Source organism: Nerophis ophidion, linkage group LG10 (assembly GCF_033978795.1).
Source record: "Nerophis ophidion isolate RoL-2023_Sa linkage group LG10, RoL_Noph_v1.0, whole genome shotgun sequence".
In the NCBI taxonomy this organism is placed as follows: Eukaryota; Metazoa; Chordata; class Actinopteri; order Syngnathiformes; family Syngnathidae; genus Nerophis; species Nerophis ophidion.
Window position 1 is genome coordinate 72907316 of NC_084620.1, and position 5402 is coordinate 72912717.

Here is a 5402-nt window from a genome sequence, read left to right on the forward strand (position 1 = left end):
ATGGAAGCATGGAGTGCTCTTGGTACACAGATGCATTGACTCTGGACTTGATGAAACACAGTGGACCAAAACCAGCAGCTGACATGGCTCCCCAAACCATTGCTGACTGTGGGAACACACTGGATTTCAAGCAGCTTGGATTTTGCTCCTCTCCAGCCTTCCTCCAGACTATAGCGCCTTGACTTCCAAATGAAATACAACATTTGCTTTCGTCTGAAAACCGGACTCTGGCCCACTTGCGTTGTCTTGAGTTCAGGAGTGGCTGGACCATGGGAATACGGCTATTGTAGCTGTATCTGTTGAAAAGCTCTATGGAGGTACACCAGTATACTGTGTACGGTACACTGGTGCGGGACAATCGAAGACAGTAATGCCATGGTTAGTACACCGTACTGGCATTACATTACTGCCATGGCAATACTGTCCTCGATTGTCCTGCCAACTCCCCTGACCTGAACCCTATAGAAAATTTGTGGGGTATTGTGAAGAAGAAGCTGAAAGACACCAGACTCAATAATGCAAATGAGCTAAAGGTCGCTATTGAAGCATCCTAGGCATTCATAACACCTCAGCAATGCCACAGACTGATTTCCTCCATGCCACGCCGCGTTGATGCAGTAATCCGTGCAAAAGGATTCCCAACCAAGTACTGAATGCATTAGTTGACATTTTTAAATGTTTGATTTTGTTTTACTGTCATAAATCTTTTTTTACTTGGTGTGAGGAAATATTCTAATTTTTTGAGATAGGATTTTTGAGTTTTCTTAAGCTGTATGCCATAATCAGCAATATTAAAATAATAAAAGGCTTGCAATATTTCAGTTGATGTCTAATGAATCCAGAATGTATGACACTTTAATGTTTTTAGTTGCATTACAGAAAATAAAGGACTTTATCACAATATTCTAATTTTCTGAGACAGTCCTGTATATAGGTGTATATGTATATATATGTAAAGGAAAAAGTTTAATAATGCTGTTTTTTAAAAAGAAATGCTAAATTAGATTATGTTTTTGTTTTCTTTTTTGTCCTAACAACTGTTGTGTTAGCGAAGGTGTCACTTTTAACATATGTTGTTGTGCTGGCAGCGGTCTAACTTCAAGACCTATTTTTTTTGTCTGGGATGGTCCCCACTTTTAGAGGATGAATACCCAGGATCCTTCACCAGGCCCACAGAACAACAGACCAACAAACCACTCCTGTTTGCATATTTAATTGTGGAATAAATACCGAGTTTTGACCACAACAGTCAAATTACTATACAATGAAAAGGTTTATTAATAAGGCTGCTTTTTAAAGAGAATATTTCACAGGATGATGCTTTTTTTCCACCCAACTGTTGTGCTGGTTTTTTTCAACTTCTGTGTTTGGCACCACCATGGTGCAAAACCATTCTTGTCTGGTAATGTCCCCACTTTTACATGATGAATAACTCGGATCCTGTACCAAGCCCTAAAAACAACAGACCGATAAACCACTCCTGTGTGCATAGTTTTCAATGTGGAGTAAATACTGGGTTTTGAAAAACACTTCCACCAGACAAGTTAGAATACAATAAAACAAGATTCAAGATTGTTTATTATCATATGCACAGTTAAACAGACAGTTTGCCGTACAATGACAATTTTACTTTGCTAGTCCACCCTTCAACAAGTCACACGGTACTTAGCAAAAAATAAAGTATATACAAGGCACAGTAAGTAACATAACATTATTGCACATTCTGATTGACAGTCAACAGTATAAATATGGATGTGACCTTGGGTCACAGCAGCAGTTAGTGTCTAGTGATCAAAGGTGAAAAGTGTCTTCAGTGATGGTTCACAGTTCGGGAGTGGTCAAGCTGAGGTAGCTGTCTTTTGTTTAAAAAGACAAAAGTAAAGTTCGCATTCACAAGCCTGATGACCTGTGGGTAGAAACTGTTTTTCAGTCTCGTAGTCCTGGATTTCAGGCTCCTGTATCGTCTGCCTGATGGTAGGCAGCTGAAGAGACTGTGCTGGGGGTGTGTACTAGCTGAAGAGACTGTGCTGGGGGTGTGTACTGTCCTTGATGATGTTTGCTCTCCTGGTGGCCCTGGTAGAGTACATGTCCTGTAGTGAGGGGAAGGCTGCTCCTGATATGTACTGAGCAGTTTTAATCACTCGCTGAAGTGCCATCCTGTCCTTAGCAGTGCAGTTTCCATACCAGGCCGTGATTGAGCTGGTAAGGACACTCTCAACCGTACTTCTATAGAAGTTGCTGAGAATTTTGGGTGGCATACCAAATTTTCTCAGCCTTCTTAGGAAGTACAGTCGCTGCTGGGCTTTCTTTATTGTTTGTTGGGTGTTGTGATCCCAGGTGAGATCCACGCTGATGTGGGTCCCGAGGAATTTAAAGGTTTTCACCCTGTCCACCTTTGTCCCCCCTATGTACAAAGGTGTGTACTGTGCACTCCTTCTCCGTGGGTCAATAATCATCTCCTTGGTCTTGTTTGTGTTCAAGGAGAGATTATTTTCCTGACACCAGGCCACCAGTTCCGCTACCTCCCTTCTGTATGCTGCCTCAGGTCCCCCGGTGATCAGTCCGATGACCATAGTATCATCCGCAAACTTGATGATACCGGTGTTGTTTTGGGACGCCACACAGTCGTGTACAGTAGGGGGCTCAGTACGCAGTCTTGGGGGGTCCCTATACTTAGAACCTTTGTGCCTGATGTCTGGTTGCCAATTCTGACTGACTGGGGCTGGTTTGTGAAAAAGTTCAGGACAAAGTCACAGAGAGTTGGTGTCAGACCAACAGTGAGGAGTTTATCGGTGAGATTTTGTGGGATGACCGTGTCAAAAGCAGAGCTGTAGTCGATGAATACTAGCCTGGCATAGGTGTCCTTGCCCTCTAAGTGGGTGAGGGTGGTGTGGATGACTGTGTTGACTGCATCCTCAGTGAACCGGTTCTGCCGGTAGGCAAACTGTAGAGGGTCCAGTGTGTCTGGGATGGTCTTCTTGATGTGTGACATGACTACCCTCTCGAAGCACGGTTTAATAATAATGTCTATTTGAAAAAATACTTTATTGGATGATGTTTCTTTAATCATACTGTTGTTGTGCTGGCAGAGATCTCACTTAAACAATTGTTTAGGCACCACAATGGATGAAAACCGTCCCAAATTTTAGAGAATGAATACCTTGGATCCTGCACCAGACTGATAAACTACTTATAGGTGCATATTTTACAATGTGGATTTAATACTGGTGGACAAATTATTATACAATAAAAATGTTTAAAAGATAACACTTCATCGTATTATGTTTTTTTCTTTTTCATCCTAACAAATACCGTTGTGCTGGCAGAGGTTCCACATCATGTTATATTTTTGTGCTGACAGACGTCGTGCAGAGTTTTTAATGCTGCCTTTAAAAAAAAACATCTGATTATGTCTTTTTTTACATCTTAAAACTGTTCTACTGACAGAGGTTTCACACATTTTTTTATGCTGCCTTTTGAAAAAATACTTCATCTGATGTATTTTTTACATCCTAAAACTGTTGTTGTGCTGACGGACATCTCACACAATTTTTAATGCTTCATTTAAAAATAGAAAACTTTGTCTGATGATGTTTATTTTACATCCTAAAACTGTTGCTGAAGTCTCACATCAACATCTGTTATTGTGCTGGCAGGGGTCAGGTTCAAAAACGGTGTTTTTGCACCACAATGGAGCGAAACCATCAAATGTAAGCATTAGAGCAGAGTTTTTCAACCTTTTTTGAGCCAAGGCACACACAAATCCGGAGGCACACCACCAGCAGAAATCATTAAAAAAAGAAACTCCGTTGACAGTAAAAAGTTGTTGTTGCAAGTTTTGGATATGACTTTAAACCGTAACCAACCATGCATCACTATAGCTCTTGTCTCAAAGTAGATGTACTGTCACCACCTTTCACGTCGCGCCGTGACTTATTTTGAGTTTTCCTTGTTGCGCCTTGAGTAAGGATTTGACCCCAGGATGCAGAGACGGGAGGAAAAGTTGAATCACAAAATGATAGCCATAAGTACAAAAAGGGATAACTCAAGGTGATGGGGCAAAAGTGCACACCATGGAAAGAACTAAACTGAAGGGGGACACTCGATGGTCAGCAAAAAGGTTCTAACGAAAACTTCTCTCAATTACTGAGGAACTAGGGAACAAAAACACCAGAGGTCAGGAATGATGATAAGAAAGAGAAAGCGCGTACCGAGTAGATTGGATGCAAGTTGGGCATGAGCGCATGGAGAGCACAGGTGTCATTAACCGGCGAGGAGCAGCTGACTGTGATGAACTTATATAGTGCCGGATAGTGAGTAGTCGCAGGTGTGCCTCGTTGGAACTAATGGATAGAGGAGAATTAACACAAAAGCAATACGGAGAAGACAGGAAAATAACAAATACACAACATTCCTGTGTGTAATGTTTTAGTTCTTGTCTTGAACTCCTACTTTGGTGACTTTTATTCCTTTTTTGGGTATTTTCCTGTCGCAGTTTCATGTTTTCCTTTGAGCAATATTTCCCGCGTCTACTTGGAATTTTTCTGTTATTTTTATCCTTCTTTGTGAGGACATTGTTGATTGTCATGTTCGGATGTACATTGTGGACGCCGTCTTTGCTCCACAGTAAGTCTTTGTCGTCGTCCATTATTCTGTTTTTGTTTGCTTTGTTGCCAGTTTAGCTTTAGTTTTGTTCTGCATAGCCTTGCCTAAGCTTCAATGCCTTTTCTTAGGGGCACTCACCTTTTGTTTATTTTTGGTTTAAGCCAGGGGTGCCCACACTTTTTCTTCAGGTGAGCTACTTTTCAATTGACCAACTCGAGGGGATCTACCTCATTTATATATATCATTTATATTTATTTATGAAAGAGACATTTTTGTAAACAAGTTAAATGTGTTTAATGATAATACAAGCATGTGTAACACATATAGATGTCTTTCTCTCACGAAGACGAGAATATAAGTTGGTGTATTACCTGATTCTGATGACTTGCATTGATTGGAATCAGACAGTAATGATGATAACGCCCACATTTTCAAATGGAGGAGGAAAAAAGTTGTCCTTTCTGTACAATACCACATGAAAGTGGTTGGTTTTTGGCATTTAATTCATCCAGCTTCCATACACTTTACAAGAAAAACATTGGCGGCAAATTCCGTAGCTTGCTTGATTGACATTCACGGCACCCGAGGGTCTTGTGACATGACGCTGGCTGCTGCCAGTTCCTTATTATGAAAAAATGACAGAGAGGAAGGCGAGAAACACTTTTTATTTCAACAGACTTTCGCGCCGTCCCTTCCATCAAAACTCTAAAGGCCGACTGCACATTTCCTATCTTCACAATAAAAGCCCTGCTTCATGCTGCCTGCGCTAACAAAATAAGAGTCTCGGAAAGCTGGCG